A 24,095-nucleotide genomic window follows, 5' to 3' on the forward strand; every position below is an offset into this window, starting at 1 on the left:
ATATATCACGATGCACCGCTGTCTCCGTTTCTCCATTCTCCATGAATACTGATCAGCTATAGTAGACGCACTCATCCTCACTTACGAGCTTCCACGTGCACTTGCTGCAACCAAGTGACGTGTTCATTGTTTATCGAAAAAAAAAAAGGTGAGACGGTGAGACGACACCAAAAAACGAGAAAAATAGAAACATCAAACAACAAAAATTCGGCCCTATGTACGCTTTGTAATAACAATACGAACAATATTTAGATTTGTTTTTTTTTATTTTATGCTATCCTATATATAGCAGTTACCGTTCGTGGACTACATGAAAAAGCGTAGTAAAAAATTGGCCGCGTACCTGCATGTTACACTGTATATGTCATCGAAAGACGATAGTCTTACTTCTGGAGAGAGTGAACAAAACACTCATTGGAAAGAAATAGGTGATTCGAGCGTGCAGCGGAGGTGAACGAGCGAATCAAGTCACGTCAGACGCGAGACATGAGCGCTATTTGGCAGTTATCTTGGAAAACGGAGCGCGCGCTCCCTGCGCGCCCGTCTCGAAGGGGATAAGATGTAGAATGCAAGGCGACGGGCAAGTGCCACCTCCGCGTCGTCTTAGCAAAGCCTTGGAAGCACTTGCCTTTTCGTGCAAGCGTTGCATGGTCAGCGCAACGTCATAAATGCTACGGTCCTTAGAATCAGTTATGTATGCCTTTCATAGTAAGAAACACACATACAGAATATTGACGTGTTGTTACTGTGCATCAGATATGCGTGATTGCTATTTAATAAAAAATTGCACAAGTATGAACGCTTAATCTTGAGCAATATCGATGGGCGCTACGGATGGGGTCGGCCATTTGGGGTATCGTTTGGTGCCGTTTAGGGCACCGTAAAGGGTGGAAAACACACAAATGTACAGTCTGACAGACAGACAGACAGAGAGACATACAGACAGACAGACAGACAGACAGACAGACAGACAGACAGACAGACAGACAGACAGACAGACAGACCAAAAGGTTTGCGTTGAAAGTCCCCAAGAAAGAGTATCGTCTATAAAAGGGCGTGCTGCGTTGCCCCAGAACGTTGTCGCCGAGTATCGGAAGTGAGCGCTGCTTAGGTGGTGCGCCTACTCTTCCTTTGTGCGCGCTTCTCTGGAGACGTGCGCACATTAAGGCTTCCTATCTAAAACTTACGCGATGGGCCGCCCTAGCGAGCTGGTGGTGTTAGTAGAACAGCGCCGCTGCGATATGTACTACAGGCACGTTTTAACGTGTCCTCGTATACGTTTTGCGCGCTCATACGCATGGTAAACGCGGTGCAGCGCTACCCCTGACTTTGCCTGATGTGCGTTGTGTTGTAAATACTGCGTACAGGATTTTTAGTAATATAGCACGAGCGTCAATCGAATGCAGTATCAGCGACTTACAACGGCGACAATATGCAAGCCTGGCAGCAGTACGCGCAGGTGCACAAAGCCGGCCGCGCTAGTGCTAACGTAGCCTGCCAGGCCATTCCTTTCGGAATGAAACACTTCATTTCTTTAATAAAGGCACCCGGAGTACGCTCAATCGCAGATAGAAATGTCATGAACGTTTTGCTTTTTTATTTTGACGTTTACGTTGGACAGCACGTACAGCGGCCAATACTAGCATTAAATTTAGGCGTAATTTACTGACAAGGGCTGTGGACTAATATATTGTTTTTTGCAGTTTATTACGTTTTATTACTTTTCTATTCAAATTTTTTCTGTGCATCAACTTCAAGCAGTTTCATTGACTGTACTCAGAGGAAAGATAAAGAGAACGTGAATTGATAGATCAGAGTTTAAGTTCTGCGCACGGTTTTGTTCACATCGCTTTTGTTTTCATTTTTTAAACTGAGGAGACTAATACTGTCATCATGGCAGAGCGTAGATCGTCCTGAAAAGAACAGCATGGCAGACAACGCTTTTGCTAGTGCTGCTTTTTGTGCCGGTGTGTACTCTTGCCGGTCTCGCAGATTATTGCCGTTGTAAGGCACTCATACTGCCTTGGGTAAAGCTCGAGTGTTGTTATTAAATAATGCTGGAGGCTGTGCTTTGAATTGCGCAAGACCAGTGAAGAACTGGACAGTTCACTGAAAACTGTGACGCGGTGAGCGAGCAGCGATGCTAGCGATTTTTCCACGCTATGGTTTCAGCAATGTGGCGTGTGGGGTCGGATCCTTTGGCACAGCTGTGTTGTCTAAAAGACGGACGCTGTCTGATGTTAAGTACATCCATGACGCACATGCAAGTGCTACCTTTCAACGCAGTGCCAAGAATTGTAGGGCATAAACTTTCAGGCAAGTGTGTTCAGATAGCTTTTGCGAAGCATGATGTATTGTGCACGTTGCTCGTTATGCACCCGCTCTGAAGTAAAATTATCAGTTTCTCAGGCAGCAATGAGGTAGCATTTGGGGAAGTGACAGGTGTTATGAGTGAGAAGATCACATTAACGTAGTTGGTATTCACAGTTCTCACACTATATATTACACAAGCTGTATCACTATGCCCTTTCCTTTATGGTTTGTTTAATGGCTAGCGCGAAACCACAAAATGCTCGTTTCATATTCTCTAAAGTAAAATTTTTGAAAGTTATGGTGATTCGTGTAATGATTGTCTAAAAGAATCGGCAGATCCCACGTACAGTGGGAATCGATGATATGCGAAGCACATATTACAAAGGTTGATATGTCACTTTAAAATAACCAAAACGCTACGAGGTGGAGGTAAATTATGCCATACAAGACTTCCGTGACATGATTATCATGTCTGGGTGTGTCGTTTATCTTTGTCATCTATTCACGTCACGTGATGTCAATTTTAGTATATGTGAAGCTATAGCGAAACGGCCGCGAGCACGCTATGAACGTGGTATGCTGTCACGTTCTTGCATGACACGCGTGTCATGACTATCATGTTTGCACCAGCGATATACCTTCGTCGTTCATTGACGTCACGTAACACAAAATTTGGTATACGTTGAGCTGGCGAAACAGCCGCGAGCGCATAACGAAGGGCCCAATATACTCCGACATGACGTTGACGAGAGAACGCAGGGCACAGCGACACTGTACGTTAACAAATCATGAGAACTCTATAGTATCACGCCAGGCGCGACCGGCGCGATCATCGTCCGTTGGCGCTGCCCGATGGCAACCGGCGCGAAATGCGACATGCTGCATTTCGCGCCGAGGCGTTACCCAGACAGCACTGCGTGTGCCTCTTTACGTGATGATGGGACGGTGGACGCGATAAAACGTGAATGCGTCAGCGCAACGTAGTGCGTCGTGCGCCTGCGAGTATATGGCAGGACTGGCGCCTGGCGTGGCAAAGCCGGCGTGACGCGACGAAACGAACGCAGGCACTGACGCACGCTATGTCACGTCGAAATGTATTTGCGCCTTGACAGTGGCATGTAGTCATGTTCTCACAAGACACGCATCTCATGATAATCATGTTTGATTCAGTCACATACCTTCGTCATCATTTGATCTCACGTAATACCAAATTTGGCATGTGTGAAGCTAGCGAAACGGTGCGAGCGCATCATGAGTGTGGCACGTGGTCATGTTGTTACATGACATGCATGTCGTGATTATCATGTTTGAATGTGTCATTGACCTACGTCATCTGTTAGCGTCACGTAATACCGAATTTGGTACATGTGAAGCTGGTGAACGGTCACGAGGCATCATGAGCGTAGCATGTAGTCAGGTTGTTAATTGACACGCATGTCAAGATTACCACGCATGCACCAGTCACATATCTTTGTGATCCATTCACGTACTTCAATACCAAATTTTGTATATGTGACGCTGGCGAAACGGCCGTGAGCGCATCATGAGCGTGGCATGTAGTCATGTTGTTACACGAAACGCATGCCATAATTTTCATGTTAAGGTCTGTCGTTTGTGTTCGCCATGCAATCATGTCATATACCAGTCTTGCGACATGTCATTTAAACGAGACCACCGAAAGAGCAGCAAGACCATAAAATGTAAATCATGACATTCATGACATAAATGTCATGATTTTCATGTTATTACTAGTCAATAAAGCTCGTCATACAGTCCTTTTATGCCATACCAAGTTTGGTATTGATACCATTATCCAAACTGTCAGGAGAGCTTAAAGTCGTACGCAGCTATATAGATAGATAGATGCTCTCAAAGTCACTGAAGTTCTCTAAAAAATGCTTCGCATTTAAAAACTTCAAGTGCGTATTAGTAGTGTTAGCGAAATTACAAACGTGTCGCAGCAGAAGTGGACTAGTCATCGTCTCCAGACCATTCGCAGGCTTGCGGTCATTCGTTGTCCGAACATAACAACTCCCTCCTCCCCCAACACCCCGAGAAAAAAAGAACGTCTTTGAACAAACTGGTGGTAATTGATTTTGAGGTGCTTCCATGGTTGACATGCATAGTGTGGTCAGTAGTGCAAAACGCGTAGCTCATCGTGGTTTATTTAGCAGTCATCGTCTCGCAACCGGTGTGGAACTGTGCACATGACAGTCAAACAGAATATCGTACTAACACGAATATGACGCAGTTTTTCTCGTTCAGATTTTTGCTACAAAAGTCAACGCTCACCTACAGATTACGAAAATTCTATTTTCTTTCTTTCTAGACGTAATGAAATATCATCCCTCGCCTTAAAATCGGGGTCGAACAAATACGGTATGTTATACCGGTGCCACATGGGCACTTGTACTCGCGATCAGGTTGACACGGATTGATTTTCTTGATCGCTATCAACTTTATCACCACTGCTACATGGTCGAAGCAAATCCGGATCGAGTTCGCACCATGTGGTGATTGCGTGTCATAAAGCATGCCATTGACAATAGCTGAGGTAGGATTTTCTATAGAGCCCCTTTTCAGCAATATTATTCGTGCGAGAGCTGCTCGACCATCAGAAACTTTGTGTGCCACTACGAGAGTAATTTAATAACTCCATCGTTCAGTAGAGTTTTCCATCTACTTGGCTGTATTGCTATGAGATATTTTCAATAGTCGCTTTCATTTTTGATGGCCCCCGCTCGTAGCCGTCCAGTCGCAGCGAAGCGTCAATCTCGCTGTAGGTGCCAGAGTTTCATTTCTGGCGCCTCAAATCTTCCAGTCACTTCTGCCAGTGGTCAATTGTGTGAAGATCTCTTTCATTTCATTTCATTTACTTTCTCTCAATGTACAAGGCGTTACAGAGAGGAGTGGTGGAAAAACAAGTAACAATCTGCACAAACAAATGGAGCATGTTTAAAAAGGGTATGCGTTTATGGTACTCTTGAAGTTGGCCGGGTCAGTGATGGATGCGATGGAAGCGGGAAGGTGATTCCAGTCCGTGCTTGTTTTGGGCACGAATGAATTAAAATGGAGGTTTGTACGGCTGCTTGTAATTCCAACTTTGAAGTGGTGATCTCTGCGGGATGAAATGTAAGATGGCGGCAAAAAAAGCGAGTTACTCAGTGAGTGCATGGTATGGTACAACTTGTGGAAGAGGCACAAGCGCGAGATTTTGCAGCGAAATGATAGGCTGGGTAGATTTAAAGTTGACTTCATATGGGTTACGCTTGCTGTACGGGAATAGTTTGACAAAATGAAACTAGCGGCGCGATTTTGAATTGCTTTGATGCTACTGATATGGATGTTTACGTGGGAATTCCATACAGATGATGAATATTCTACCTTTGGCCGGACTAATGTTTTATAGAGCAGAAGTTTAAGTTGCATCTGGGCAAGGGAGAAGTTACGGCGTAAATAACCAAGTGTGCGGTTAGCATTGTTTTCAATAAGGTCAATGTGAGACTGCCAGGAAAGGTTGTCAGAAATTGTAACGCCAAGGTACTTGTAAGAGCTAACTTTAGTAAGGGGAGAATTATTAAGTACGTAGTTAGTAGAAATATTACATGTTCGACGTGAAACTCTCATTACCTTGCATTTATTACCAATAAGGTTCATTAGCCAAGTATCGCACCAAGATAAACATTGTCTAAGTCACACTGAAGTTCAAGGGGATCATAAGGGGTTTTAATTTCGCGGTAAATAACACAATCATCGGCGAAAAGTTTAATAGAAGAAGAGATGTTATGTGGCAAATCGTTAATGTAAATCAGGAAGAGTAGTGGGCCAAGAACAGATCCGTGGGGGACGCCAGAGGTTACGGGTGAGAGGGGGGAGTTGGATTCATTCGCAGTTACAAATTGGGAGCGGTCTATTAGAAAGCATTCAATCCATTTTAATATGTTAGCATCGAGATTAAGTTTGCTTAGTTTTAGCAGTAGCAGCTTATGGCATACAGTGTCAAAAGCTTTAGCAATGTCGAGAAAGATACAGTCAACAAGGGAAGAAGCGTCAATGGCAAGAAAAAGGTCATTAGTAAAGCAGAGAAGTTGGGTCTCACACGAGTACTGTTTCCGGAATTCATGCTGGTGATCACTAAGGAACGAGTTGTTTTCTAAAAAAGTGATTATGTGGGAGTAGATGACGTGTTCCATGAGCTTACACGGTATACTTGTTAACGATATGGGCCTGTCATTGCGGGGGTTATGAACGTCACCTGATTTGTGAAGAGGAACCACCTTTCCCGCTTTTCAGTCGCCCGGGAGGCAATGACATTCCAAAGACTGTGTGAAAAGCTTAGATAAAATGACAGATGAGTAAACAGATGTATTATGCAAAAACTTTGCACAGATACCGTCTTCACCTGGAGCACTGGCTAATTTCATGTTTTCTATCAATTTTTGTATGCCGACACAGTCAAATAAAAGGGGTTCCATGGGAACAAAGTTGTGGGGGGGGGTATCGGGAAAGGAAAGTGCTGTAGGTTTAACAAAGCATGATGAAAACACAGAGCTTCAAATGACACAACACTCTTCTTTTGGTACACAGCTGTTATCATTATGAATTAATTCTATCGCCTTTTTTCATTTCCCCTAATCATCTGCCAAAATTTCTGTGGGTTATTTTCAAGCAGGGAGGGAAGCGTTTGTTGATAATAATTTTCTTTTGCAACGGATAATGCGCGAGTGTACTCGTCAGCTGCGTGATGATAAGCGGACCACCTTTCTGCGTTGTTAGTTAGCTTTGCCCTCCGAAAAATTTGTTTCTTTTTATTGAGTAGTCGTTTTAGTGTAAGCGTGAACCAAGGGGACTTTGCGTTTTGCCTAATTCTGCGGAGTGGAATAAAACGATTGGTAAGTTCTGCTACCTTCTGCTTAACAAATTACAGTTTTGTTGTACGGACCTTTCCAGAAATTGCGAAAGGTAATCGTTTAGGAAAAGCTGAAGCTCATTATTATTTGAAACATAGTCGGCTCTTTTGTAGTCCCTAAGAACTTTTGAGCTATCATTTCTTTTAGTTGTTTTAGTCATGTCTTCATTCCACCACGCAGTGCACGTACGATGCAACGAAGCCGAAAGCCTGAGGACACTCATAATCAGTTCACTTCGAGGGGCTCCAACGTCTCGGATGGTGCGAGGGCTGAGCTAAGCGCGAAAGACAACAGTCGTCTGCTTATCGTATGCCTCTCCCATAACTACATGCGGTCGATAGTAACCTTAAAATATGTGATATCTCAAATATTGTTCCAGTCTAAAGTTTAGAATTTGCTTCTTTATACATATCTAGCTGTTTTATGTGCTTTCTTTGAACTATACCCGTTTTCGTTCTTTATTATGCTTTCAACAAGCTCAGCCAGGGGGTGCAGACGATAGCGAAATGAGCCAGATTGTGATATATAAAATCTTCATCCCGATCGCACCGAATCGAGAATAAAAGTGACCGAGTAGCAGCATCTAATCCGGATCGCCGTTTTTCCGAAGCAGCACTGAACACGATTGAAAACGCTCGTGTGACACTCGTTTAACATACGGCGTCATGCTTACGCAACCGCATTTTTCAAGCACTTTCTTGAACGTTTTCAAGCAAGTTTTATTTAAAAGACCTTTGATACCTTACAAAGCACCACCTCCTGAGCATTAGTGAAAATCGACGCCGAAGGGAGTCAATTATACATGTCATGGATTATTTTTCGTCTAATTAAAATTTATTTCAGTTGTGGCATTCGTGAATACAAGAATAACGCCGGTGTTGACGCCACTTTTTCCTCGTCCGGTCATCGCGCATGGCGGAACGGTTCACGCTAGTATTTGTTTGTACGCCCTGTTATGCCTTGGAGTCAAAGCTGATCTTCATTGCTTCTGCAAAGCCAACCAGCGTCAAAACCAGGGAGCAAGCCAGGCTGACGCTATCGCTGGCTACGTGGCTACGGTGTGTCTTGCGCAACGCGTGGCAAGCTCCCTCCACACACGGGTCCAATTCTAGCCCGATGATGCACTCTGCATCATCTAGCTCGGCGCATCTTACGCAACGCGTGGCAATACTACTCTCTAATTGGTGCAATCCAGTGGCGGTTCCTGACTGGAGGCTACTGACGTAAGGCTACCCAGGGCCTATAAAACAACCAAGCGGTGCGACAAAAAGCAGCAGACGAAAGCTTCAGAGCGTCTGAAGAAATCCTGGCTCATTCTAGAGCTCCTTAAGCTGTCTGCCCTAGTGCCGAATATGTAACGCCTCTGTTTATGATGTACATAAATGTTGCCTTAACTCACCGTTGCCTTGTCCGCTCCGCCTATCAGCTCTGCGCGTAAGCAGCCGCGAGCTGAGAAACGCTTGATTCCCAGCAGTGTATGGCAGCTGAGGAACCAGCAGGCGTTTGCTATCTTGATGCCGTGAGTGCCTGATCTTTCACCACAGTTCACCAGACTGCGTTATCACAGGTGATAGTAGTTGAGAGAATGGCTGTAAAAGCATTGGAGTGAGCTTTGATTGTTTCAAGCCAAGTAGTAGCGCTTTGAAACCAATTTTATTGCGGAGGGTGTAATAACAGTAGTGGGAAACTTGCTTGCGCGTCTTGCTAGTACGCTTATAGTGGGTGCCGCAAGTAAATTCTGAACAAGGGCAAACAGCAAGTGTCTTGTGAGAACGATAGAGAATCTCAAAGTTAAGGAACTCATCGAAACTTGTGAGAAATTTGGCCTTACTCTGGGCCGGGGAAACAAAGCAAAGGATCCTTGAAGTCATGCAAAAGAAGGGGGTGACGAGTGAGAAAGTCATTGAGACTTGGGTGGATATCAAAGCACGTCTTTACGAATCCGTAAAAAGAGAACTTCGCGATTGCGGGGAAGGGCGAGAACTTCGTGAGCGCGAGGAAGCCTAAGGGCAAGAACTTCGCGAAAGCGAAAATGCAGACACGCGAGAATGTCGCGAGCGTGAGGAGGCTGAAACAAAGGAGCAGGTCGAGTTGAAAGAACAGAATTGGCCATCCTACAGTATTTGCAGGCACTTAGCGTAGCTTCTTCGACCGTTCTGGTCAGCGGTCATATAATTCAGGAACTGTCACCATTTGTAGTAGGCGAGGACATGGCGAAGTATCTCGTCAAGTTCAAACACATCTGTGATCGTAATGCCTTGGAGCGGTCTCTTTGGGCGCCGAATCTGTTAGCTCTGCTTCCCGGTGAAGTATCCGACGTGATAACGTGCTTGTCTACAGAAGCATTTGAGAGCTATAACGAGGTTAAGGAAGTTCTCTTGAGACGTTATAAGTTGTCACCCGAGGCTTTCCATCAAAGGTGCCAGTATGCTAAAAAGGGTAATGAGTCACGCGGTCACTTCGGGTTTTGTATTAAAGCTGATTTAATTGAATTGCTCTATGGCGAAGATAATTATTACGATAGCGAGGTAGATTACATTGCATTAGAACAATTCTAATGCTGCATCGAGGATGACGTCAAGCTTTCGCTGCAGGACAACCTTGGTGAAGTACACCTAAACAAGACAGCAGAGTTAGCTGATGGTTACTATACTCGCCGAAACTTGCTTAGTAGGGCAGTGCGCGTTGAAAAGGGTGAAAGAAAAAGGAGCTTTTCAAAAAAAAAAACGTTATGAACGAAAACCCACGCTGCACCGTAATTTAAAAAAAAACCGTCTCTTACGAAGGACACAGTAAAGGAAGGGCAAATGAAAGCTCAGAAAACGAATGAGGTTCCCCAAACAGCGCACTGCTAGTACACGGGCGTTTCAGTCACGGAAGCCGCTAATCTGCTATAACTGCAAAATGGAAGGGTATATCGCGGCAAAAAGTAAACATTTGTTTGCTTTCGCAACAATTCGCAAGAAATTATGCGGTTGGTATGGACGCAAGAAAATTATTGTAAATATATCAAAGACATTTATCAGCTTGTGTATAAGAGGGTTGCACGTGATGTCATTTGCTTGAGGTTGTAGCGGTCTTTTCCTCTACCGTGATGTCAGTCGTCTGGGCACGCCCTATTTTATGAAGCGAGAGCAAGAAGTTGTGTGCGTGCCTCTACGTACGATACCAATGTGATGAAATGTGACTGAGTGCTTACGCGCGTAAATTTCCAGATCTGGTGGAACTTCGCTACAAAAATAAGGTTCACTTTTGAGGCGAATATCGACCCGTTCGACTTCAGTAGCGATGAAGTTGTGTGTGATGTGAAGGGTTATTCCCGCATGGAGCTCACGAACATTAAGGACCACCTTGTTGGCGGCAGAAGCTTTGCAAGGTAAATAAACGGAACTGAACTGGACATAGCACGAGCCTAAAGCCTACAAATCGATGAACGCCCACAACTATGTGACAAGCAGATCTGCTGCTGACAGTAATGCAAAAGAGCACTGAAATGAGACATACGATGATCATTCGTAGTTGTACCTACTAGCCCCTGCCTCAGTTTTATTACCTATACTACCCATAAAGAAATAAATTGCGTAGCAGGACAACTTATGGTAGAACAGACAAAGGGCAGGGACAAGAGAAAGTACACTCTCGTCGTTATCAGCCGTCGCAAAGGCAGCCAATGAACGTACACTGCATAAAATCGTCGTGTATGTTGATTCTGAAAGGACCTGCACTCTAAATGTATTTTGAGATGCGTTTCTCCCCGTAACAATATCCACTGAACTGCAAACTGCTGCCACAAGAAGTAAGTGCTCATTAAGGTCGATGACGATCATACTGCGACATCTAAAATGGTCAGGCAATACCTGAAGCGAAATGTCACAGCTTTGAATTGCCATTTTTACCAATCCTCTCAAGTAAGCAGGACACATTCAAATATTTCTATCTTGGCTAGCGAAGAATTAGTGTGAGTGTTTGCTTTGAATTGGTCTTAGAAGCGTTTTTCCTCACTACGTTTGGCAGATAAACTTGACCTAGGCAAAAAAAGCCTGGCAATGCTGAAGTGGAAGCACACTGTGATCTCCTAACAAATGGCATACCATCGGGTCTTGCAGTGGTCGTGGAGGGCGCTGGAAGAGTTGTGGAATGTACCTTGGTTGCAAGTGCATGTTTGTCTTCATAAAGCTTATCCTTTGCTTGTACTCTTACGCTATAGTCATGTCCTCCTCAAACGCGGCACCATGCAGGGCATCCTTGATTGCGTGATCGAAATGGATGGGCTGTGCCGCTTCAACAAGACTAAATTAAAATTCTGCAGCAGCTTACTCACTTGACTGTCCTTATCACCTAGAAGAATGTGAAGCATGAAAAGGCACTTAGCGAGAGCCATTCACACAAAGCAGCATATGGTGTAAAGTTGAACCATCATCGGAGATCACGCGCCAGGTGACCAGATAAGCTTCAATGCCAACACAAGTCTAACAAAGAGGCACGGATGAGTCCCAGACCCAAAAACAAGGCTGAATCAAGAAGAAGGAAGCAACTAAGCATGTTCGTGCTCTACTTCCATTCATCTTTTTCATATGTAATTTTGTTTTTACCCTCACCAATCTCATTACTGCAGGATCTATCTGTTAGATTGTAATAGATTGGCATTAGATGGCGCCACGGACTCGGAAGTGCGCTGCTGCCATTTCTTTATTTGTCTTCCTGGCGCAATAAAAATGAATCTGGACAGCATTGTGTCGTGTCCATGATCTTGAGTGATAAATCCACTCAATCAGTATTTCTACAAGTTCGGTCCCGCTGCATTTGCAACAAAAACTAACAGGTTATGGGCGCCAGAACGACGCATCGACCGTATTTTTAAGAAACGCGAGTGGATTACTTCGGTTGGAAGAACAGATGCGACCACGTCAAAGGATAAAAGCGTCAAGCTGCACCGTCTTCACCACATCAAGCCGATGTTTTCGGAAGGCTAGACCAGGATGATAAGGTGTCAAGAACAAGTGACTGACAAGTATGTGTTGCGCACTTGTGACGAAGGGGAGAGGTGCGTTTCATTACGTTTACTTTGACAAGAATACGAACCGGAACGAGTCGAGATGGAGCGCAGCAACACTTTCGTGAAAAGGTGGCGGAAGTTGCTACTAGAAGTTGTGCGTTCGCTGTTAGAACCACAAGGCATCGTACATATGTGATTGTCGAAAAGAAGTGGCTCGCAAATTGTTTTTTGGTGCGTTCAAGTGACAGTAGTATCATGAACAAGTGCAATGGACGTGGCGGTCGTGCTGGATGCTAGCGACAAAATTGTCAGGCGAGAAGTGACTGACATTTTTTGTGTGAGCACGCTAGTGGAACAGCAGCAGCACAAAAAAGAGTTCATTCGAGCATAGCAACAGGCGAGCTCAAATTTTTCAGTTTGGCGTTCGACAATTACCACACATGGTCGATAAGTACAAGAACAGCTCTCATGCAGAAAGAATGCTGGGATGCAGTCGACCTTGGTTTTTTCGGTGGGAGCTATGAACGTGCGAAAGAAGGCAATCGCCAACAAGGAACCGACTTTTCCTTGTCGTGGAAAACAACTACTTGAATAACATTGGGACCCGCAGAACAGCCGGGGATGCTTAGAATACGTTACAGGACATGCAAGCGCTCCAAGTTTGGACTCTTGCATATACTCCAGCTGATGCCTGACTTTATTAACGTGAAACTGAAGAGACACGAGGCAATGCGAGAAAACCTCAGAGGATTGATGAATCTACACAGAAAGTTCTCTGATGCAGGTAATTCATTTGCAAATAGAGAAGTTGTCTTGGTGATTGGACAGCCCGAGACATATTACCAACCTATTTTGAAGTTATAGCAAGATAAAGAAGTGCTCACAACCGAAACAGTGAAGACAAGATTGCCGATTGAGGTAAAGAGAAAGCTGCGTTGTAGCGAAAAGTGTACAAACAATGAAGAGAAGGGCACGACAGGCCTGATCTGAAAAGCTCCGTCACAGATTTAGAGTAAGCAGCACAAGGGGGAAGCACTTTCATCCATCATCAAGAAGAATGAGAAGGAAAATCGTCAGTGTACTTCAAGTACCCAGAAGAAAGATGCTTTCTTGCGGCGAAATTGTCAATACAAAAAGCGAAAGATTGGGACCAATTTTTTGACGATGAGGATGACCGACTTAGGAGAAACCTATCACAGGCAAGAGTGCACTTCTGCTCTCAGCCTGTGAGTGTTTTGTAAGTAGGGTTCTGTCACTGCAGCCTCCTGGTACTGGATGCAGTGCTCACTCAGCCAGCCCTATTGGCACAGCAGAAAACATGAAAAGTGTAGACTAATCACTACAGGTGTGCCCATTCTTGGTTGCAGCTGGTGTATCTTTGCAGTGGTGATGTCCTGAGCATGTATTACTAGCTCAACAGGCAAAGCCTCTTCTTTTAGTTAATTGCGAATCACGTGCGAAGAGTACTAATAACACTTGCTCAGATTATAGCCACTTCAGGTGTGAATTATGATGCACTGTCAATAACTGTGGCTAATTCAAATAGCACAATCACAAGGCACTCAATATTACATTCCGTGGAAGAAAATGATGTGTTCTTTTAGGTGAGCTTCAGCAAGCCAATAAAATTTATATAAAATTGAATACTTAATATTTCTGCTGTAAGTTCTATTTAGTTTTGATATTAAAAGAATGAAAGCTTAAGCTCCTGGCGTGTGTGCAATTAGTTTTTGTTGCATTATTTCACGAGAACAAGGCAACACCTAACGTTGGTTTTAGAACCCAATTTCAACGACCCGTCAAAGATAAGTGTTCCTTCAATAGAGTGATCAGCTACGGTTGTGCGCAGCAGACTTAGGACAAGTCAGGAAATACTGACTAAGGAGAAAGTTCAGTTCATCTAACGAACTTTGTATCTTACTCTATTGTGGCCTTAAGTTGACACAGCTAGCATAAACAAATTGCATACACAAATGTAGCCACTCATGCTAATAGGTTATATTTGTTCTCTTAGAAAAATGTTTCCATTTGAAAACGTAAGGTAGCATAAACCTTGACAAAATGCTTGAGCATGGGCCATGGACTTATAACCTGCGATATAGGCGGAACTTTGTGTGGTGGGGGTATAGGGGAATGACGTTCGTGGTCTGCAGTGCAGGCAAGTCGAATATGTGTTATTTCGTTCTCGGTATGCCATTGCTGAAAATTTCAGGGGTGGGCCATTTGCCGAGTGTCCCATTCCTTGTCTACACCACTGCAGCACCCATCTTGCACTTTTGTGCCTTCAGTAGCTCATCAATCAAACTGCCTTTTTGGTGGGCGTGACCCTTTCAGCCATTACTAATACAGATGAGCTAAAAATCTTGATCTGCATGTCAAACTAAAAGTGAAAACGGTCGTTTCAGTTTGAAAAACCGTAAGGAAACATGTTCAATATCACATGAATATGAAAACCAATAAGAACTTCATGTGTGTTGAGCAGTAAGTCACAAAGATATAAAATATGCAAAGAAAGATATGCACCAGGTACTTTTGCCAACTGAGCCGTTTCTTGCTTTTAGTTCTGTTTGACTCTCCCACTGATTGTAGGACGTCCTGAAGAAACACACACCATAAAATTGCACACAGAGTATGTGATAATTAAGACAAATGAACTAGTTATTCGCTGATCATAACAATCCTGTTTGCTCTTCTGCACTGAGTCTGGAGAAAGCAAACTGTAAATATATAACTGAGCTAAATTGAGAAACACTGTGAGAAAAAAAATTTCAAGGTCTCACTTGCCAAATACACAAAACATATGCACAGCTACTGACAGCACAGGCAACAGTCTTGCGTACTACACACAGTCACTTACTCGTACCTTAAGATTTACTCATAGATATTGCCTTTCAGTTTTGAGGACCAGTCTTGACGCCAGCTGTCAAATGATCCTCCTCATGTCCTGGAGTATACAGCAATTTTTGACACATTTTCCGGTTTGTAAAGTGTACGTTTATTGATTTCTCGGAAGACAGCCAGTTGGCCTTAGCCACCCCACTAAATGGAAAATTCATAAAGGACAAGCAGCGTGAAATAAAACTCTCTACTTTGCAGGAACAAGATTGCCATATCTGTGCAAAGCACTTCCTTTTTTTCCAAAGACAAAAAAAGCAAAAGGCAAGAGGGCGGAGGGGGGTCTGTGGTTCTGTATTTGATAAAACAACATGATGCCGTAAGCGTGCGTGTTTCTTGGTTAGAAATGATTTAGCCTACGTGTTATATGTTCTATGCATCAGCACATATAAACTCACGGGAACGTTTTTTGCGCATCCTACTGCGGGCTCAATTAAGTCTACATACTGCGAAAGCTCGCTGATATTTTGGCTACAGTAGGGAAATGTATATATATATCAAAATAATTAACAAAAAACGTTCCACAACAAAATTGTAACTCGCGACAACCCAGGGAGACGAGGTGCCCGGTGCCAACGCACTCCACCACACTTTACCAACCGTTCCTGCAATGTTGTAGGTAATTCGTGTGGTCGTTGCGAAACAGGACGCAAGCGTCGGTGCGTGTGCCAGATTACGGTTAATGCGTGTGTTGTACTATTCAATCACCGTAACGCAGCTGATAACCCCCAGTTCCCACACGTCAAGCACTTGTGTGCCATCAACTGGTACAGCGCTGCGAACGCGAAAAAAACCAAATCGATTTTGGCGATAACATAGCAGGACACACGATACAATACACTTTGCGTCCGATATTCACGAAGTCCAAAGTGCTTGGTGTGGTATCGCCGGCGTGATGCGGCAAAACGAACGCCGGCGCGCGCGTGCGCCGAGCCACGTCGAAATGGGTTGCGTACAACATTGGCATCCGTGGCTGCTTCATCGCACGGATCTGAACGATTTTTATCAGGGAAAGCACCGCATCAGACGTCTGGCAGGTGACGAACTCGATTAATGTTTATCTGTAAAATAGTGTACCTTGCGCAACTTCAATCAACAATCATACATGTCAACTAGGTGTGCCTAATTTAATGACAAAAAGATATTACTCCTGCGCCCGGCATATTACTGTCTCGAACTTGAAAAATTGACACGTGAGTGGGACTAGAACATCGCCAAAAGTAGCAGACCGAGAAATTAGCTCATACCGGTGCAATGTTATGCCAATGAAGTTGACTCTTTAGCCAACGCGGGATATTGTGTTCGAGCGACGGGCCAATAATGCCAGCCTAATTGCATGGCTCCGCCCGTATTGGCTGCTGGCTGTACAACTAGGTCCAATGTGGCCGTTCTAATACGCTGGCACGGCCAAGATTGGTAGAAATTCTGAATGCTGGTCTACAGTCACCGTTCTATTCGGCTGGCACAGCCATTATTGGTGGAACGTTGTCAATGCTGGTCCAACATCGCAGTTCTATTCGGCCGGCACAGCCATTTGGTGGTTCGTTGTTAAGGTTGGTACAACATCACAGTTCTATTCGGCTAGCACAGCCATCATTGGCGGTACGTTGTCCCACCTAGGCCATTCTTGGGCTATGACCTGCCAGTGTATCCCCAACATTGGGCCAACGTTCTGTGCTGCCTGGGTACATGTGTCACAAAGTACGTACACCGCGTGTGTGCCATAGGAGCAGCAGTAAGCATGATAATCAAGCTCAGTAGGTAATGTAGAGAACGAGGAAAGGTATGAACATTCTGCTGAACGTTTGCTAATTCTACGTATATTCTGCTGTAGCCAAGCTAAGCCACTACAAAAGTTTGTTTTTTGTTTGCAGCTGCCGCAACGGTGATGGTAAATAGTGCATTCCTGCTACCGTACGCTTGTTTTGGCCGCCGCAAGAGATGCTTGCAGTTAATTTATTGTTGTGCGATGATTGCTGCTGTAAATATACACGTTCTTTTAGTGGAATGAACAAATAAACCTGAGCACAGAGCTTGTTGTATGAGGAGCCTTTTTTATTCAATGCGCGTGTTGTGCCAAGGAAGTTTTATGCTCGGTGGCCGTCCTGTTTGTATTCAAACTTTAACGCGCCCATACGGACTAATTGAAACTTTTCTTTGATGAAAAAAACGAGGGGGTTCCAAATTTAATCTGCGCTTTGACCCTAGTACGTGTTCTATTTTTTTCTAATTGTTCTTTTTTGCCTGGTTGTTAAGCCGGTCAATTAATGTGGGTTCAGGCTGCCATCCAAACGTTAACAGCGTATTTTTATATTGTTAAGCTTTTCTGGTAATATTGAAGGTTTTTTCGGCTTAACGTTTTTAGTTTTTTGTTACTTTTTTGGTTTCGTTGTTAACTGCGCCTCTATAGATAGCGGTTGATAATTCCGGTCATTTTAGTCGTAGAAGTTTTTTTATAATGCCGTGTTCTATCTACCAGTACATCGCACATAGTCACTAGTCGCTTTAAGTTGGGAGGTGACTCAAACGTCTGAAGTATCGGTTCCCCCAGCTGCGCAACAAAAGCATAAACAATTGAATTTTATTTTATTTAGCGCGTCAGCAAACACTGGCTTAGTTTCAAAGGACGATTCAGAGCACAGAATTGCTAATTAAACAAAAATGCATTCCTAAATCAGGCAGAAAAAAGAGCACAAAAATATTCTCATGTGCTAAGAGCTCGAAGTAATGTATAAAGGGGCGCTACTGTCAGAACTCTCAGAGACAAAGAAGGACGTCTCCGCTGGCACGGGTTGCCCGTCTTCGTCTTCCTCGTTCACCGGCACAGAAATGACCCACTGTTCACTGGCACAGAACACCAGGTGGCATTACTGTTCAAAAAAAAGTGTGCACAGCAGTGGGTCGAAGTAGGTAACATAAAAAACATTGAACAAACTAGTGCACCAGAGAAAATGCGTCCTGGGCCCGGCAATCGGAAATAAACAGCCTTCACTGTTCACAAGAATAGTTCACTAGCCCAAGAAGAAAATTTGCATCACCGCGTAAAGTGTGGTTTTAGGCGGACTACGTGTACAGTCTCTGGACGTTGTAACCTGCGCTGGGATGATGGTGAGCCTCCGTCTGGAACTACTTCGTAGTTCACGTCGCTCACACGTCGGAGCACTTTGTAAGGTCCAAAGTACTTCCTCAAGAGTTTCTAACTGAGACCTCGCCGCATAATGGGTGTCCAAACCCAAACTTGGTCATTAGGTTCATAATTAACTTCTCGATTGTGGATGTTGTACCGCTGTGCATCTGCGCACGTTCAGTTCGGATGTGCACAGAGACCAGTTGACGTGCTTCCTCAGCACGCTGAATGTACTCATTGATGTCGGGGGCTAATTGGTCGAGCTTGTCGATGTCCTCATATGGAATCATGGCGTCCAGCATAGTTCTAACATCTCCACCATAAACGAGTCGGAATGGCGTGAAGCGTGTAGTTTCCTGCGTTGCAGTGTGATACGCAAATGTTACGTACGGCAGAATGTCGTCCCACGTTTTGTGCTGCACATCCACGTACATAAAGATCATGTCGGCTAGCGTTTTGTTTAGCCTTTCTGTTAAACCATTATTCTGAGGGTTATACGCAGTGGTCTTTCGATGGGTCGTGTAACTCAACGGACGAAAAATACTTCGCGCGTCGCAGCTTGTCCAGAGAATCATCGACTCTGGGCAACGGGTACACGTCTTTCTTTGTGACATTGTTCAACTTTCTGTAGTCGACACAAAAGCGAAGCGTGCCATCTTTCTTTTTAACAAGAACGACTTGTGATGACCAAGGGCTGCTTGAAGGCTGCATCACGCCATCCTGAAGCATTTCCTTAACCTTCGTTTGAATCGCGTGTCGTTCGGTTGGCGAAACACGATAAGGCTGCTGCCGTATGGGATGCGCGTCGTCGTAGGTGATAATACGGTGTTTCGTTATCGGCGTTTGACGTATCTTCGAAGGACGTGCAAAGCATGTGTGGAACTCCAGAAACAGCTCGCTCAAACACTGCTTGTTTGCTTCCGAAAGCGTTGGATTGATGTCGACGCTGCGGAAAGGCGTTTCAGCAGTGCCGATGGCTTCGGAAGCAAAACACTCGGTGACATTGGCGACTGGGTTGGCGTAGGCAATGACAGTTCCAGGAAAAATGTGCCGGTGCTCGTAGCTGAAGTTTGTGAGAAAAACGTTGCAGTGATCATCACGAAGGTCAACAAGGCTTTTCGCTAGGCAGACACCCTGAGCCAGCAAAAGCAAGTGATTGCTTTCTACGACTGCTTCACCGTGCATCACTCCATCCCACGCCACCTGAACCACAACAGTTGCACGGGGTGGTAACGTGACAGCGTCGTCGACGACGGGAAGAGACACTCGGGAGTGGCTGGGGTCGGCGTAAGCTGTTGTGGCGTTCGTGGTCGCGAAAGTGACTAAACGTCGTCGAATGTCAAATATAGCACCATGCTCCCTGAGAAAATCTATGCCTATGATCAGGTCTCGAGAACACTGCAGGAGAACGCTCAAACTAGCAACAAATGTACAACCGCGGACTTGCAGTCTTGCCGTGCACATACCGAGTGGCGTGACGATATGCCCGCCAGCTGTACGAATTGGCGTGCGGTTCCAAGGCGTCGGTACTTTCTTGAGAAGAGCGGTCAGCTTTTCGCTAATTATGGAATAGTCCGCACCAGTGTCCACCAAAGCGCTGACTTCTCGACCATCTAGCAGAACAGGAATATCTAAGGAAACTCTTCCACAATCAGCCGGTGGTGTCGTTGTCGATGTATCGTCGGTATCTTCAGTCCGCGTCGATAGGGGGCCTTGAGCATGACCAGTCTGAGCGGCCTTGCGCCTGAAGGTCGCTGAGGCTAGTTTTCCCGACGCGGGCTAGGTGACCGGCCCTGCGCCACGCCCGCATAGGTGCGATGATTCGGCGAGAACCGCCACGGTGATGGACAGCGTGAGTGGTGCCGAGATGTGGATCCGCGCTGCTGAGCAACGTATTCAGCGATTTCCGGAGGCCGCTAGCGGAACCTAGGAGGTGGGGAGTTGGCCGAAAAACCACGAAGTCCCAGCTGTCGATAAGTGCACTGTCGTTAGATGTGCCCAGGTTCACCACAGTAATAGCAAAGGGGACGTCGATAGGGGGCCCGCCACACGTCTGATTTTTGTGAAATCGGTCGCCGGTCACTGAGGTACGGGCCCGCTTGGACTGTTTGAAGCATGACTGGGGCTGTGGTATAAGGCGGAGTGAAATGTGGTGCTGGTTGGCGCAGAGTTTGTTCTGTCGGAAGCATGGCAGGGGCCACGGTGGGAAGCGGAGCCAAAGGTGGAGCTGGCTGGAGCAGAGTTTGCGCATACGACATGCGAGGGAAGTCATTTAGGGGCCGCGGCTCTGTCTGACAGGACGGTTCTCGTAGTGCCTGCTGAACTTCGTTTCGGACGATGGCGGACAAAAAACTGACAGTGGGCGCTGAGAGTATAGATGACTTCTGCAGTTCTTCGCGAATTACAGAGCGTATGAGCTCTCGGAAGAATTCGACGTGGGCGCCAAGACCACCCATGTAGTCCGTAGTAGATGCAAAGTTCACTTGTCGCTCGTACGTCTGTGTCCGTTGCCGAAGCATGCTTTCAATTAGGACGGCTGTAGCAAGAAACGCTGAGGTAGTCTTGGGGGGGGGGGCTGCGTACAAGAACAACGAACAACTGCTCCTTCACTCCACGCATCAGGTATCGCACCTTCTTCTCTTCCGGCATGTGAGGGTCGGCTCGTCGAAAAAGACACGTCATGTCCTCAACATACATTGCTACGACGCCTTCATTTGGCATTAGAATACGGCACTGTAGTTCACGTTCAGCTCGCTCTCGGTGATCGGGACTTGCATACGTTTCAAGAAGCCGGCGTTTGAAGTCCACCCATGACGTGAACACACCTGCCCGGTTTTCGTACTAAACACGTGCCCCGTCGTTCAAACTGAAGTAGACATGTCGGAGCTTGTCTGTGTCATCCCACAAGTTATGAGCGGCAACGAAGTTATAGTGGACTAGCCAATCTTCAACATCCTCATAGACAGCACCATGAAAGGAACTCGGCGTTTTCGGTTTGAACAGTGTATATTGCAATGGCGTTGCGCCTTTCATACCGGCTGGGATGGAGCCGCTTGGGACGGCGCTGCCGGGAATAGTTGGGGCCGTCATCTCCTCTGAGAGAAGTCCGAACTCAGGGTCCAGTCCATGTATTCTGCGGCTAGCACGGTGAAGAGGCGTAACCACCGGTATGGGGCTGGAGCTTCTTGTACTAGGAGGGGTTCGGTGCGTAGGGTACCCCGCACCTCCACCAGTTGTCACGCGCTAAGAGCTCGAAGGAATGTATAAAAGGACGCGACTGTCGAAAATCTCAGAGACAAAGAAGGACGTCTCCGCTTGCACGTGTTTGTTTTGTTTTGTTTTGTTTCCCTGGAATGTTGGCTCATACCCACTCAGGGGGATTGGCCAAGAAAGTGTAGTGCAGTTTTTCTGTGATCATTTTAACTATGTGTAATGAACTGGTATTATAATAAGACTAATGTAAAAAAACAACATAAAAAGAGCAAACGAAAAAAAATCAAGTTGAGCAATTTTGAGATATGAGGTGTTATGATTACCACTCAGCTGCGTTTACTTCACTCTGCCCTGGGGAGTAATAAATAATTTTTTTTGATTGAAGATCACAAAGGTATACGCTTGGTTGCCTGAATATAATCGCAAACGGCATTGAAAGCATCCCTGTGGCAATGTCCCAAAACTGAGGAACCAAAGCTTAGCGTCGTTTCCGCCGTCAATCTAACGCCTATTTTCAGAAATGGCAAAACTAGTAACCTTTTTCCAAGTATATCGTAGCGGCGACAATACAAAAAATAATGATCTAGTGATTCCATTTCTCCGCAGAATGCGCAGAGGGGTGATGTTGTCTGACCAGCTCAGTGTAGATACAGGTTTAGGGGGGGGGGGGACACGACATCGAGATTTAGTAATTAAGACCTCGAGCTTTCTGGACTGACTCCAGTGGGGTTGCCATGGAAACATGAGGTGGTAATAGTCTGTCGATGTAGTTACGTTTTCTATTGTATCAGTGGATATTGCTGGTTTTCGATATCTTATTGCCGTGATATATTCAACATCTGGCAGTATAGACAAAACTGGCCTATCAAGTGCGGCTCGTGCTAAGGAATCGGCCAATTCATTTAATCTTAATCCATAGTGTCCCGGAACCCATAGTAATCTCAGGAGTCTCAACTGCGGGGGTACTAATGTTTTGAATGTGCTTAGAATTCGGGAGTTCGCTGAAGCTGTCAGAGCTGAACAAACTGAAAGAGAATCCGTCATTATGACTGCGTTGTTTTGATTTGATGGAAGTTTTCGAAGAGCTAAAATAATCGCCAAGAGCTCCGCTTCAAAAACTGGAGTAAAATCAGGCAGTCTCACTGAAAAGGACCAGTCAAGCGAATCAGAGGCAATGCCTACACCTGCCTTTTGATTATTTACGGAAGCATCTGTGGCTATTATATTTTTAGTTTCTGCATGCTCCAAATAATCTAATAATATGTTATTTAAAAATTTGAGAGATTGTATTTTGGCGTTTTGGGGAAATATATCATCATACTCAATCATAACATGACAATTCGAGTCATTGGTCTGAATTACATTTCTAATGTTCACATTTACACTTTGTAGATTTTTTGTACAAACATTATCTGAGGTGTGTGAAACCGTGGCCAATGAGCAAGAAAGTAGGCGTCTGGGTTTGCGATAAAAGCATATTGAGATCTTCTTGCCGGTAAGCTATAAAATTTTAAAAATGCTTGTACAGTCAAAATTCGAAATCAACAAAGTAGTGTAGGCAGGCGCGCTTTTTGGTACAGTATGTTGATAGCCACAAATCTAGGGCACGGGTTGCTCGTCTTCGTCTTCCTCGTTCACCGGCACAGAACTGGCCCACTGTTCACTGGCACAGAAAACCAGGTGGCAATGTACACAATCGCCCACAGGCTAATACATTATGTAAAATATTACCATATACCTGAAAAACGGGCTATACATCACAAAGAGATACACTCAAAACAACTTACACAAATAGCAACACCAGCTACGATGCAACCTCATGCATAAACCAACCAAGACACTTATAGACAAAATTGTTTTTCAGACAAATTGAGTGCCCAGTTTTGGGAACAAAGCCTGAATGCTTTTCTTCAAAAAAAAAACAGTCACTAAATGTCTAGCACTGATTGTCGTTTCGCTGCTCCCGAAGTTTCTCTTCCAGGAAACCTCGCGTTTCTAATGTCCACAATTTCATAACAAAACTTTTTTGCCGGTAACACGTCAGCCGCTCACATGCGGTTACTGCAGAACACGTCTTCTTCCACAGGCTGTAGACGCACACAAAATTTCTGCTTGTAAGACAAGCCTTCGCACGCTGAAAAAAAATACTCATCTCCTGCTTTCTCACTGCAGACACAAGCACTTTGCCTGACGGCACCAAATTCTCTTCATCTCTTACCGCGGCTCCCTCCGCTGTGGTCTCATAGGCACTCAACCTAAGTTCTACTCGTTTCGACGGCGTACAGCACAGCCAAGGCTGAAGAAGGGGTGAGCCTTTCTCAAACAGTCTGTGACACATTACGCAACCTGGGAGTGACTCAGGCCTTCCATCTCGAAAATTCGGAATTTGCTCGGCCATAGATGCCAGTAGCTTTGTGAGCTTAGTGCGGCGCCTTCAAAGGGAAGGGGCGGCGCACCCACTGAGTTATTTGATGCTTGGTTGCTCGTTCACGTCGGCTTTTTTCGCATCATCCTGGCCCCTCAATTTAACGTAGCAGTTAGCACTCGGAAGAGCGTGCTTTTAGAGCGCACTTTGTGACACATGCGTCAAGAACAAAATATGACCTCGCACTGAGGGTATCAATATTTGCCGCAGCTCTTG

Source organism: Rhipicephalus microplus, chromosome 3 (genome assembly GCF_043290135.1).
Source record: "Rhipicephalus microplus isolate Deutch F79 chromosome 3, USDA_Rmic, whole genome shotgun sequence".
NCBI lineage: Eukaryota > Metazoa > Arthropoda > Arachnida > Ixodida > Ixodidae > Rhipicephalus > Rhipicephalus microplus.